Below are 15,675 nucleotides of genomic sequence, written 5' to 3'. Positions count from 1 at the left end.
CCATCTCTCTCAACCCTCCGTATCACCAGCCACAATGGCCCAGAAGAGGAGAAAGTTGGACTACGATAAGCCTCTCCCAGCAGAGCCATCCGCTCCCGGTAGAGAACCTACTGGAAACAACTCTTCATAGCCTGCCGGACCACCCCCCAGCCGGGCCTATGGACCCCGCGTACGAGGCTGGTGCTCCCGCAGTAGAGGAGGTGCCGCTAGTCCTCGTTGCCTAGCCTCAGGCTCCAACTTTGGCAAGGCACATTGTCCGCTTCCTCCAAACCGGAGAACTCCCTGGCAACCAAGATGAAGCTGAAAGAGTAGCCTGGAGGTCCAGTATGTATCAGTCTGTCGATGACACTCTATACAGAAGAAGGCCCAACGGTGTGAAATTGAAGTGTGTTTGCCGGGAGGATGGAAAGGAACTGCTGGCTGGGATTCACAGAAGAATGTGCATCTCACACATTGGATCATGGGCATTAGTTGGGAAAGCATTCCGGCACGGATTCTATTGGCCCACGGCCCTCCAAGATGCAGTTGACCTCGTCACGACATGTGAAGCCTCCCAGTTCCATTCCAAGAGAACACAACTGCCTGCCCAAGCCCTTCAGACAATCCCTCTATCAAGGCCATTTTCGGTCTGGGGGCTTGATATCCTCGGCCCCTTCCCCCGAGAAATCGGGAGCATTGAATTATTGTTTGTTGCCATCGACAAGTTTACAAAGTGGCCGGAAGTGACTGCCATGAGAAAGGTGACTGCTCAGTCAGTTATGAAGTTCTTGAAAGAATTGGTGTGTCGTTTCGGAGTTCCAGCAAGGATCATCACTTATAACGGCACCCAGTTCACGAGCCACGCCTTCATGCAATATGTTCACACCCTCAGATGCAAAATCTCATTCACTTCCACAGCACACCCCTAGAGCAATGGACAAGCTGAGAGGGCGAACTCTGAAGTGCTTCGTGGACTCAAGACAAGAACTTTCGATACGCTGCAGAAGCACAACATGCGGTGGATTGAGGAGCTGCCGGTAGTTCTCTGGCCCCTCAGAACGACACCTAACCGAGCTACCGGACAGACTCTCTTCTCCCTGGTCTATGGGGAAGAAGTAGTTATGCCCATGGAACTCATTTACGGGTCCCCTCGAGTGCTTGCCTACGATGAAGTAGCGCAAGATTAGCATCGGCATGACGATGCTGTGCTACTTGAGGAGAACCGTCTCTGGGCTGCTACACGTGCTCCACTCTACCAGCAAGCCCTGCATCACTATCATAACCGCAAGGTTCATGCCCGGTGTTTTGAGAAAGGTGACCTTGTCCTTAGGCCCGTTCAGTCCGCCAAGGGTACAAACAAGATGTCACCGAAGTTGGAATGCCCTTACCAGGTGGTATGAGTCACCAGGCCTGGCGCGGTCCATTTGGAGACCGGAGATAGCACACAGTTGCAAAACTCATGGAATATTGAGCATCTCTGTAAGTACTACCCGTTAGGTGCGAGGCTGCCGGGCACTGCCCGACAGCCACCCTTTTGTACAGGCCTTGCCTCAGTTGCATGTAACCCCTTGTACAAAGCCGGGGCGATGACCCCGTGCAAGATAAAATAAAGAAGCGTTGTGGGGGGGCCCGATCGAGATCGCATGCATGCACAAGCACACCCAGATCACTACATAAGCATTCCATGAGCATTTGCATATGCATATAGATAGGATTGCATCCTGCATTCATTCTCATCTACATGGAGTTGCAGGTTCTTGTCGTGAACTTAACTCCGACAAGGGACGAGAAGATTGCACGACACAGTGATCCCCGGCAAGCCAAAAAGAAAAGTTTACCTCTTGTCCATTAGTGTTCTATAAGCTATAACTTGTGCATAGAGAAACCTCACCTCTCTCTTGGAACTAGGGTGCTCCCATGCTTGGCTCCAATGCTGCTTCGGCCTGGATGGTCGCAGTGGCCCTTGGTGAAAAGGGAGTGGGCGGGGGCCGGCGCATTAGTCTGTTCCCTGGCAGACATGGTTTTCCAGCACACGAAAAGGGTTTCTGCAGGATATCCTACCGGGGCAAACTCATTTAATTACAGTAAAGAGGCACTCCAGCTCTGCATGGACATATACGTACATGGGTTCCCGGCAAGGTTTATTTCTTTCATTGACATGTATATACAAGTACAAGCATTACAGAACACAAACATAGATGAAAGGGTTACATTCTTTGAATTACAATTTGGCAATTGCCCACAAGTTTAAGATTGAAAAAAGATAAGTGCCCCGTTATGCCTTTGCCCCTGCCCATCTCCTACAGGAAGACGTCGAAGGGGCCGGAGGCGCACACAGCTAGGATTCAGTGCCTCCCCAGGATTAGGACAGCGCCGCACCCTGGCAGGGAGGAAGAAACCGGAGGGCAGGCGTGGATGGTGACGCTACTGGAGGACCAGGTGGGGGGCACCGAGTCACCGGCAAACATGACTCGTCGGAACGGTCGTCCCCGTTCTTGACGCGTCGTGGTTTGCCGCTGCCGTCCGCATCACTACCACCCGAAGACCTCGACGCGACCACCACGCCGGGCACCATGTTCTCTAAGCCCTTCCATAGAGAGCATGGTCGTCCTCGGGAGCCCTGACGTTAGAAGTCACCGCACATCCCGAAGACATGTGAGAAAGCAAGGAGCCTTCCTGTCCAACGAGAAAACTGTGCCCAGGAGGAGCTAGATTCGCCCCCGTTAGCGACAATCTCTTCTACGGCTCCTCCCCGATGCCGCACAAGGAATAATAATCGGGAGCGGTCGACTACCACGTGTCGTGCCCATCTCGAGCCGCGATGTGGTGCTGGTCGCATCCCCTCCCACTGAAGTCAAGGCCACGGGCGACCCGACAACAAGCGCGCCGGGGTTGGCACTCCCGGCGTCGGTGCCACGCCGCCCGAACCCTCCTCTCAGATTTGAGGGAGATCCCAAGTAGGAGCCCAGGGGTTGGCCCCAGGCTCTTCTCTTCGGCATCACTGGCGGAAGTAGAGAACAAGGGAAGAAGGAGAAAGCGAAGATGGATGGCTCTGCCCTCCTCCGTCTCTCCCTTTTATAGGTCAGGCGGGGAAGGGCAGCCGCTCCGTCCATGGATGATCACCGCCCATCTCCGCCAATTCAAGACGGGCGGGCCCTTTCAAAGGTATTCTCCCGCTCCATGCGCCTCCGTTACCTACCCTGGGCGATGCATGCTGCATACGTGGCTAAGGATAAGGGCGCACTGTGGGAAGAGTAAATTGGCAGTTTCTACCCCATGCATTAAAGTCATTCACGGGCCATCACTAGAGCGGCCCCACCACTATTGGCTTTATGTCGCACGTGGGAAAACCGAAAACATGCCCGGAATCAAGGCCGATGAAGAAGCAACGGAAAACTTAAGGGGCCAACCCCTTCAGCAACCTTGCCTATGCACTTATTAGGCCCTACCCCGATGACGCTCAACAGCACGTTCAGGGCAGGCCCGGGGGCTTCTGTCGGTGCAACAAACCCTGGGTTTGTTGCCCAACTGTGCACATGCACAAGATGAAGATTGAAGCAGCAGCTTAAGTCAGAGATTGGAGAGCCAAGAGATTAGAAGAACCAACATGTAGCTGAGAGGGACCAGGATCGAGCCTAAGGAGCAAGATATCGGCGAGAGAAGGGCCTCCCTTGCCGGGCAGGCGAGCCCGGCAAGGGGCGAGGCCACCACCAGAAGCAAGAAACCGAGGCTCCCCAGCGGAGCCTGCCAGAGCTCACGGGGGCAGAACCACCCCACCAACCACTCAAGCACGACTCATGTCGTCAATCAGTGCGGTGTCAAGCCGCAAGATGATTAAGTGGCAGTCGTTCGCCACATGGCAGGCATTTCCTACAAAAGAATCCTACAGGTGACACCCGTCCTGCGACGTGTCAAGAGAACAGGAGCGGAGTTGGCAAGATAGCCCGGCAAGCCTTGCCGGACGACCAGTGATGCGATGCTCAGCGGTGCATTTAATGCACCCTATCAGCCCACAGAGTTAGGTATGATAGCACTGTTCGCTATCATATCAGTGGATAATGACCACTTTGCCACCGTGGTGTCCCCTTAATCTATAAAAGGAGGCCCATGGCACTCGTAGGAGGGGTTGGGGGTTGGAAAGTTGACAAACCGAAGCCACCATACGCGCGTAGTCACTGCGGCCCTAAGGCAAACCCTGCCGGGCAAGTGTACTACGCACCACAACATTCATTCCACCATCAATCCACCAAAGCGGGAGTAGGGTCTTATGCCTCGCGGCAGCCCGAACCTGGGTAAATCGTTTGTGTGCTCTCACCCGTGCTGCCGTACGCTGGTCTGCTCTTTGTGCAACGTGCCGTCACCCTGCCGAACCAACAAGGGTCCACCTGGTCCATAGGTGGCCGCAGACATCCCGCGACAATATGACTAGTACATTTAAGTCTAACCCACTTCCTATGCATAGGGATTTTGTGAGCAAAGAATTTATGGGAGCAAGAATCAACTAGAATAGGAAGGCAAAACAAGCATAACTTCAAGATTTTCAACACATAGATAGGAAACTTGATATTATTGAGATATGTAAAAGTATATGTTCCTCTCTCATAATAATTGTCAGTAGCATCATGAATGAAATTCAACAATATAACCATCACATAAAGCATTCTTTTCATGATCTACAAGCATAGAAATTTTGCTACTCTCCGCATAAGAAAAATATTTCTTATTCGGAATAGTGGGAGTAAACTCAACAAAATAACTATCATGTGAGGCATAATCCAATTCAGAATTAAAATCAGGATGAAAAGTTTCATGGTTATCATTATTCATTATAGCATACACGTCATCACAATAATCATCATAGATAGCAACTTCGTTCTCATAATCAATTGGAACCTCTTCTAAAATAGTGGATTCATCACTACATAAAGTAATGACCTCTCCAAATCCACTTTTATCAATATAATCATCATAAATAGGAGGCATGCTATCATTATAATAAATTTGCTCATCAAAACATGGGTGACAAAAAATATCATCTTTATCAAACATAGCATCCCCAAGCTTGTGGCTTTGCATATCATTAGCATCATGGATATTCAAAGCGTTCATAATAATAACATTGCAATCATGCTCATCATTCAAAGATTTAGTGCCAAACATTTTAATGCATTCTTCATCTAGCACTTTTGCACAATTATCGGAATCCTTATTCTCACGAAAGACATTAAAAAGATGAAGCATATGAGGCAACCTCAATTCCATTTTTTGTAGTTTTCTTTTATAGACTAAACTAGTGATAAAACAAGAAACTAAAAGATTCGATTGCAAGATCTAAAGATATACCTTCAAGCACTAACCTCCCCGGCAACGGCGCCAGAAAAGAGCTTGATGTATACTATGCAACCTTCTTCTTCTAGAATCATGTTGGGCCTCCAAGCGCAAAGTTTTGTAGGACAGTAGCAATTTTCTCTCAGGTGGATGACCTAAGGTTTATCAATCCGTGGGAGGCATAGGATGAAGATGGTCTCTCTCAAACAACCCTGCAACCAAATAACAAAGAGTCTCTTGTGTCCCCGACACACCCAATACAATGGTAAATTGTATAGGTGCACTAGTTCGGAGAAGAGATGGTGATACAAGTGCAATATGGATAGTAGATATAGGTTTTTGTAATCTGAAAATATAAAACAACAAGGTAACTAGTAACAAAAGTAAGCAAAAATGGTATTGCAATGCTTATAAACAAGGCTTAGGGCTCATGCTTTCACAAGTGCAAATTCTCCCAACAATGACAACATAATTAGATCATATAACAATCCCTCAGCGTGCACCAAAGAGTCACTCCAAAGTCACTAATAGCAAAGAATAAACGAAGAGATTATTGTAGGGTACGAAACCACCTCAAAGTTATTCTTTCTAATCGATCTTTTGGGCCATTCCTATAAGTTTCACAAACAACCCTAGAGTTCGTACTAAAATAACACCTTAAGACACACATCTACCAAAACCCTAATGCCACCTAGATACTCCAATGTCACCACAAGTATCCACGGGTTTGATTATGCGATATGCATCATACAATCTCAGAATCATCTATTCAAACCAACACAAAGAACTTCAAAGAGTTCCCAAAGTTTCTACCAGAGAGTCAAGACGAAAATGTGTGCCAACCCCTATGCATAAGGTCACAAGGTGACAGAACTCGCAAGTTGATCACCAAAACATACATCGAGTAGATCACGTGAATATCCCATTGTCACCATAGATAAGCACATGCAAGACATACATCAAGTGTTCTCAAATCCTTAAAGACTCAATCTGATAAGATAACTTCAAAGAGAAAACTCAATCCATTACAAGGAGGTAGAGGGGGAGAAACATCATAAGATCCAACTATAGTAGGAAAGCTATAGCAGGAAAGCTCGCGGCACATCAAGATCATGCCAAATCAAGAACATGAGAGAAAGAGATGAAACACATAGCTACTGGTACATACCCTCAGCCCCAAGGGTGAACTACTCCCTCCTTCTCATGGAGAGCGACGGGATGATGAAGATAGCCACCGGTGATGGTTTCCCGCTCCGGCAGGGTGCCGGAATGGGCTCCTGATTGGTTTTTCGTGGCTACAGAGGCTTGCGACGGCGGAACTCCTGATCTAGGTTTATTTTTAGGGGTTTCTATACTTATAGGAATTTTTGGCGTCGAGAACAAGTCAGGGGGGTCCACGAGTCAACGACAAGGACAAAGGATGTGCCCGGGGGGTAGGGCGCACCCTCCACCCTTGTGGTTGGCTCGGGACTATTCTAGCCCAACTCTTTTTCTTCGGGGGCTTCTTCTGGTCCATAAAAAATCACCGTAATTTTTTAGCTCGATTGGACTCCGTTTGATATTCTTTTTTTGCGAAACTCAAAAATAAGGAAAAAATAGAAACTGGCACTGGGCTCTAGGTTAATAGGTTAGTCCCAAAAATCATATAAAATAGCATATAAAACATCCAAGATAGATAATATAATAGCATGGAGCAACAAAAAATTATAGATACGTCGAAGACGTATCACATATACGACATGGTAAACCTGTGATGTCTCTATTTGTTTCTCTTTTAGAATGCAGATAAATATTGGAGAAGAGTACCCGTTTATGCAATGATAAAGGAAGTAATGTAGATAAGGTTCAAGATAGTGAGACATCCCTGTTGGTCTCCAAGAAAGCTAATAAAAACTATATTGAAGACACTGAGACAACCCCAAAGTCCTGTCTTGATGTAGTGTTGGAGTTAGTGGCCACAACTGCTGACACCAGCTCGTCGAACTCACTGTGTGAGTCAGTTCGGCTTCTTAAGTCTCAACTTCAAGTTGAAAGACATCGATCAGATGTTTTGCGACAGGAAGCCGAAGGACCGAGGAAGTCCCTACAGAATTCATATGCATACTTTCTGGTGCAACAGCAAGCGCTAGAGGATTTAAGCGCCAAACAAGAGAAAGTTAATAAGCTTGCTAACCATCTTGCCAGCATTATGGGTACCCATGATATTTTTTCTTGAGCTCTTCTGAAGTGGTTTTAGTTCTGGACTTGTTTTGCTGCAGCGTTTATTTGCACTGGTCGCCATCTTTGACAACCAGTGTATGTGATATGCTGCTTTGTTCCCTATATTTGCACTGGTGGCGAACTTTGATGCCCAGTGGATGTAATATGTGTAATAGTTGTGATAGCCTAGCGTAAGTTGCTTGCTTATTTATTTCTTTGTTGTCTTCTTTATTTGTTTGCGTGTAGTCAGTGCAGTTCTTTTTCTGCGGTTTGCTAGTGGCCGGAATAACCTATTTTTTAAAACTAGGCCACAATAACCATGGGCTACATATTTACTGTAGTGACCCTGGGCCTCCTACGGGCCGTAGAAACAATGGGCCTTCTATGGGACGTAGCATCAATGGGCCTTCTACGGGCCGTATGATCGATTGGCCAAACCTGGGCCAATAACAAACCGTGTTATGGCCCGTAAACGGGCTAGAGATGGAATCGTAAGTTCATGGGCCGACCATAACGGGCTGTCTTTGATCGACCGTATTTGATGACGCTATGAAAACATCCCAATGGATTAACGGGCCACAAACGGGCCGACTGTAACCACGGGATGAATTTGCCCCACAAGCAGAAAATGCCAGTAATGGGTCGTAAGTAACCGAATGCTGGAAATGAGCCCAAGAATAAATGGGCCCTGAGAAGGTCGAAAGATAACACGGGTTGGAAACGGCCCTATGGAATAATGGGTCATTAATGGGTATAAAGCTATGCACTGTTCATTACGGGCCAGTTTCACCACAGGCTGTTAATGGGCCAAGAGTTATGAAGGGCCTCATATGGGCCGAAAGTTATCTTGGGCCATACATGGGTCGGAAGTTACAATGGGCTGGAATCATATTGGACGGCCCAGATAACGCTAGTGTGCCTAATTTGGATAGGCCGTAACAGGCCCTGAGATAGCGGGTTGTAAATGGGCTATATGCGAACAGTCCATTAACAGGATTTCCGTGGACCGGCCCTCTAGTGTCTTCAAAATCTTGTGGGCCTTTGATAACCCACAAGTATAGGGGATCGCAACAGTTTTCGAGGGTAGAGTATTCAACCCAAATTTATTGATTCAACACAAGGGGAGCCAAAGAATATTCTCAAGTATTAGCAGCTGAGTTGTCAATTCAACCACACCTGGAAACTTAATATCTGCAACAAATTATTTAGTAGCAAAGTAATATGATAGTGGTGGTAACGGTAGCAAAAGGTAACTAATGTTTTTGGTATTTTGTAGTGATTGTAACAATAGCAACGGAAAAGTAAATAAGCGAAGAACAATATATGGAAAGCTCGTAGGCAATGGATCGGTGATGGAGAATTATGCCGGATGCGGTTCATCATGTAACAGTCATAACATAGGGTGACACAGAACTAACTCCAATTCATCAATGTAATGTAGGCATGTATTCCGAATATAGTCATACATGTTTATGGAAAAGAACTTGCATGACATCTTTTATCCTACCCTCCCATGGCAGCGGGGTCGTAATGGAAACTAAGGGATATTAAGGCCTCCTTTTAATAGAGTACCGGAACAAAGCATTAGCACATAGTGAATACATGAACTCCTCAAACTATGGTCATCACCGGTAAGTATCCCGATTATTGTCACTTCGGGGTTAACGGATCATAACACATAATAGGTGACTATAGACTTGCAAGATAGGATCAAGAACTCTCATATATTGATGAAAATATAAACGGTTCAGATCTGAAATCATGGCACTCGGGCCCTAGTGACAAGCATTAAGCATAGCAAAGTGATAGCAACATCAATCTCAGAACATAGTGGATACTAGGGATCAAACCCTAACAAAACTAACTCGATTACATGATAGATCTCATCCAACCCATCACCGTCCAGCAAGCCTACGATGGAATTACTCACGCACGGCGGTGAGCATCATGAAATTGGTGATGGAGGATGGTTGATGATGATGATGGCGACAGATTCCCCTATCCGGAGCCCCGAACGGACTCCAGATCAGCCCTCCCGAGAGGTTTTAGGGCTTGGCGGCGGCTCCGTATCATAAAACGCGATGAATCCTTCTCTCCGATTTTTTTCTCCCCAAAAGCAAATATATAGAGTTGGAGTTGAGGTCGGAGGAGCTCCAGGGGGCCCACAAGGTAGGGGGGCGCGCCCTAGGGGGGCAGGCGCGCCCCCACCCTCGTGGACAGGTGGTGGGCCCCCTGGTCTTCATCTTTTGCAAGGATTTTTTATTATTTCTGAATAGATGTTCCGTGAAGTTTCAGGTCATTCCGAGAACTTTTGTTTCTGCACATAAATAACACCATAGCAATTCTGCTGAAAACAGCGTCAGTCCGGGTTAGTTCCATTCAAATCATGCAAGTTAGAGTTCAAAACAAGGGCAAAAGTGTTTGGAAAAGTAGATACAACGAAGACGTATCAACTCCCCCAAGCTTAAACCTTTGCTTGTCCTCAAGCAATTCAGTTGACAAACTGAAAGTGATAAAGAAAAACCTTTTCAAACTCTGTTTGCTCTTGTTGTTGTAAATATGTAAAGCCAACATTCAAGTTTTCAGCAAAGGTTCTGACTAACCACATTCACAATAATGCTTAGGTCTCAAGTTTACTCATATCAATGGCATAATCAACTAGCGAGCAATAATAATAAATCTCGGATGACAACACTTTCTCAAAACAATCATAATATGATATAACAAGATGGTATCTCGCTAGCCCTTTCTGAGACCGCAAAACATAAATGCAGAGCACCTTTAAAGATCAAGGACTGACTAGACATTGTAATTCATGGTAAAAGAGATCCAGTCAAGTCATACTCAATGTAAACTAATAGTAATGAATGCAAATGACAGCGGTGCTCTCCAACTGGTGCTTTTTAATAAGAAGATGATGACTCAACATGAAAGTAAATAGATAGGCACTTCGCAGAGGGAAGCAGGGATTTGTAGAGGTGCCAGAGCTCGGTTTTGAAATAGAGATGAATAATATTTTGAGCGGTATACTTTCATTGACAACATAACAACCAAGAGATGGCGATATCTTCCATGCTACACACATTATAGGCGGTTCCCAAACAGAATGGTAAAGTTTATACTCCGCCTCCACAAACAAGCATAAATCCATGGCTTGCTCGAAACAACGAGTGCCTCCAACTAACAAGAGTCCCAGGGGAGTTTTGTTTGCAATTATTTTGATTTGATTGGCATAAAGCATGGGACTGGGCATCCTGGTGACCAGCCACTTTCTCGTGAGTGAGGAGCGGAGTCCACTCCTCTTGAGAATAACCCGCCTAACATGGAAGATACGGACAGCCCTAGTTGATACATGAGCTATTCGAGCATACAAAACAGGATATTTATTTGAAGGTTTAGAGTTTGGCACATACAAATTTACTTGGAACGGCGGGTAGATACCATATATAGGTAGGTATGGTGGACTCATATGGAATAACTTTGGGGTTTATGGAGTTGGATGCACAAGCAGTATTCCCGCTTAGTACAGGTGAAGGCTAGCAAGAGACTAGGAAGCGACCAGCTAGAGAGCGACAACAGTCATGAACATGCATTAAAATTAATCAACACCGAATGCAAGCATGAGTAGGATATAATCCACCATGAACATAAATATCGTGAAGGCTATGTTGATTTTGTTTCAACTACATGCGTCAACATGCGCCAAGTCAAGTCACTTAAATCATTCAGAGGAGGATACCACCCTATCATACCACATCACAACCATTTTAATAGCATGTTGGCACGCAAGGTAAACCATTATAAGCTCCTAGCTAATCAAGCATGGCACAAGAAACTATGATCTCTAGTTGTCACTGCAAACCTGTTTATTCATAATAGGCTGAATCAGGAACGATGAACTAATCATATTTACAAAAACAAGAGAGGTCGAGTTCATACCAGTTTTTCTTAACTCAATAAGTTCATCATATATCGTCATAATTACCTTTCACTTGCACAACCAAATGAATTGGATAATAATAACAGTGCACGTGCATTGGACTAAGCTGGAATCTGCAAGCATTCAATAAACATGAGAAGACAAGGCAATATGGGCTCTTTTGTCAGATCAACAATAATGCATATAAGAGCTACTTCAACAATTTAATTATGGTCTTCTCCTATTGACCCCCAAAGAAAAGAAAAGAAATAAAACTATTTACACGGGAAAGCTCCCAACAAGCAAAAGAAGAACAGGAAATCTTTTTGGGTTTTCCTTTTTTATTACTACTACAAGCATGGAAATTAAACTAATTAAAAGCTACAACTAATTTTTTTGGTTTTTCTTAAGGTTTATTAAACACACAAGAAGAAAGCATAAAAAGGAAATAAACTAGCATGGATGATACAATGAAAAAGTATGAGCACCGACATCTAGCAATGAGTGTCTGGACATGAATGTAATGTCGGTGAGAAATACGTACTCCCCCAAGCTTAGGCTTTTGGCCTAAGTTGGTCTATGGCCACGGTTGGCCTAGCGGATATCCATAGTAATAGTTGGGGTCGTACTGAGATGCAGCGGCTATCGCCTCCTGAGCTGCAGCGTGGCGACGAGCGGCCTCCGCCCTCCTCTTGTACTCATCTGCCTCCTCTCTGGTAATAACATATCTTCCTTTTGCCTGATAATCAAAGAAGGCAGGAGCAGGGAGAGTAATACGGACAACACGACGTCTGTCAAAGATTAAACCATACTGGAGAGGTGATTCATTCCTCTCGACAAACTGGTGGTGAACCATAGCATTAAAGTCTAGGTAAGGAGGTAATTCAGTATCATCATTACGTATGGTTTCACCAAGAAAATCAGCTAAGCGGGTTGCATAAATTCCACCAAAGAAATCTCCATTAAATCTATTCAAATGCAACCTATGTGCAACAATGGCTCCCAAATTATAAGATTTATCTCCCAACACATCACTCCTAAGAATACTGAGGTCAAGGACACACATGTGACATGCTTCATCTTTACTGTTAATGCATCTACCTATGAAGAGAGCAAAATAATGTATAGCGGGAAAGTGAATGCTCCCTATGGTAGCTTGTGTTATATCTCTAGATTCCCCCACAGTTATACTAGCAAGAAAATCTCTAAATTCAGATTTGCGGGGTTCCCTGACACTACCCCATTGTGGAAGTTTGCAAGCAGTGGCATAATCCTCTAAGTCCATAGTGTAAGAATTTTCATAAAGATCAAACAGGACAGTTAGAGAATTACGTGAAGATGAAAATTCAAACCTCCTAATAAAGGAACTAGTGAGATAGTGGTACTGACGGCATTTTTCTTCCTCGAAGCTCACAAGATCAGCGTTACGCAAGTATGCGTTAAATTCTTCTTTAATCCCCGCTTGATCCATGAAGTCCTCTGAAGGCCATTCATAGGGCCGCACTGGAGCATCCCTTGGTGGCTCATCATCAGCATCACGCATTGCAAGCCTGGGCTCTTGTTTCCTTGAAGAGCCACCCTGGTACATTTTCCTAAACATATTTCTTCCTCTGAAAAATTTCTGAAATTTTTAGTAACTTCAAAATAAAAGTAAACCAAACTCAATAATATTGATAGCAAATACTCCTACAAGTGCCTAGAGCCTATATCATGCATCAAAACTACTTTTGACCATATAAATTTGACATGCAAGCTCAAGAACATGGTCACCTAGGTAGCATAAATTTGCAATGAATAAAGCACTAGAACAAAAACTAATTGGACCAATGGAGGAGTCACATACCAAGGAACAATCTCCCCAAGCAGTTTTGTGAGAGGTGCTTTGAGCAAGGAGATCGAAAATGGCAGCAAAATGAGCTTGGACTCGGGTATGAACTGGATATTCGTGTTTGTGGGAGGAAGAAGGAGTGTGTGGGTGCAGGAATAAGTGGAGGAGGGCCACCGTGGGCCCACGAGGTAGGGGGCGCGCCCCTGACCCTCGTGGCCAGGTGCCAGCTCCTCCTGTTGTGTTCTCAATGCCAAATATTCTCAAATATTCCAGAAAAAATCATATTTAAATTTCAGGGCATTTGGAGAAATTTTATTTTCGGGGTATTTTTATATTGCATGGATAAATCAGATAACAGACAGAAAAATACTATTTTTATTTTATTTAATATAAATAACAGAAAGTAAGATGAGGGTATAGAAGGTTGTGCCTTCTAGTTTCATCCATCTCATGCTCATCAAAAGGAATCCACTAACAAGGTTGATCAAGTCTTGTTAACGAACTCATTCCGAATAACATGGAACCGGAGAAATTTCGAATAACACTATGTTACCTCAACGGGGATATGCACATCCCCAATAATAAGAATATCATATTTCTTCTTGACAGTAGGAAGAGGAAATTCAAAACCTCCAAATATAATCGATGGAATTTTTCCAATAGAGTTGATACTATGAACTTGAGGTTGTTTCCTCGGAAAGTGTACCGTATGCTCATTACCATTAACATGAAAAGTGACATTGCCTTTAGTGCAATCAATAACAGCCCCTACAGTATTCAAAAAGGGTCTTCCAAGAATAATAGACATACTATCGTCCTCGGGAATATCAAGAATAACAAAGTCTGTTCAAATAGTAACGTTTGCAACCACAACAGGCACATCCTCACAAATACCGACATGTATAGTAGTCGATTTATCAGCCATTTACAAAGATATTTCAGTAGGTGTCAATTTATTCAAATCAAGTCTACGATATAAAGAGAGAGGCATAACACTAACACCGGCTCCAAGATCACATAAAGAAGTTTTAACATAGTTTCTTTTAATGGAGCATGGTATAGTCGGTACTCCTGGATCTCCAAGTTTCTTTGGTATTCCACCCTTAAAAGTATAATTAGAAAGCATGGTGGAAATTCCAGCTTCTGGTATGTTTCTTTTATTTATAACAATATCTTTCATATACTTAGCAAAAGGATTCATTTTGAGCATATCAGTTAATCGCATACGCAAAAAGATAGGTCTAATCATTTCAGCAAAGCGCTCAAAATCCTCATCATACTTTTTCTTGGATGGTTTGGGAGGAAAAGGCATGGGTTTATGAACCCAAGGCTCTCTTTCCTTACCGTGTTTCCTAGCAACAAAGTCTTTCTTGTCATAACGTTGATTCTTTGATTGTGGGTTATCAAGATGAATAGTAGGTTCAATTTCTATATGATTATCATTACTAGGTTGAGCCTCATCATGAACATTATCATTAACATTATCACTAGTTTCAAGTTCATTACCAGATTGTGTTTCAGCATCAGAGATAGAAATATCATTTGGATTCTCAGGTGTTTCAGTAATAGGTTCACTAGAAGCATGAAAAGTCCTATCATTTTTCTTTTTCTTCCTATTAGAAGGACTAGGTGCATCCACATTATTTCTTTGAGAATCTTGCTCAATTCTCTTAGGGTGGCCTTTAGGATACATAGGTTCCTGAGTCATTCTACCACCTCTAGTCATAACTCTAACAGCATTATCATTATTCTTACTATTCAATTCATTGAGTAAATCATTTTGAGCTTTAAGTACTTGTTCTACTTGAGTGGTAACCATAGAAGCATGTTTACTAATAAGTTTAAGTTCACCTTTAACATTAGCCATATAATCACCCAAGTGTTCAAGCATATTTGAATTGTATTTCAATTGTCTACCAAAATAAGCATTGAAGTCTTCTTGCTTAGCCATAAATATATCAAACTCATCTAATCATGGACTAGCAAACTTGGTTAATGGGATTTCAGCTTTATCATATCTATAGAGAGAATTTACCTTTACTACCTGTGTCGGGTTATCAAGACCATGTACTTCTTCAATAGGTAATGGATTAAGATCATATGTTTCTTCAACAGGCGGTAAATTAATACCGTGTATTTCTTCAATAGGAGGTAAATTCTTAACATCTTCAGCTTTAATACATTTTTCTTTCATAGATTTCTTTGCCTCTTGTATATCTTCAGGACTGAGAAATAGAATATCCCTCTTCTTCGGAGTTGGTTTAGGAATAGGCTCAGGAGCTGGCTCAGGAAGTGTCCAATTATTTTCATTTGTCAACATATTATTCAATAGAATTTCAGCTTCATCCGGTGTTCTTTCCCTGAAAACAAAACCAGCAGAACTATCCAGGTAATCTCAGGAGGCATCTGTTAGTCCATTATA

The sequence above is a fragment of the Triticum urartu genome, chromosome 4A (assembly GCF_056163025.1).
Source record: "Triticum urartu cultivar PI428250 chromosome 4A, HENAU_Tu73, whole genome shotgun sequence".
NCBI classification, from domain to species: Eukaryota; Viridiplantae; Streptophyta; class Magnoliopsida; order Poales; family Poaceae; genus Triticum; species Triticum urartu.
Note: the sequence above shows the minus strand (reverse complement) of the source record.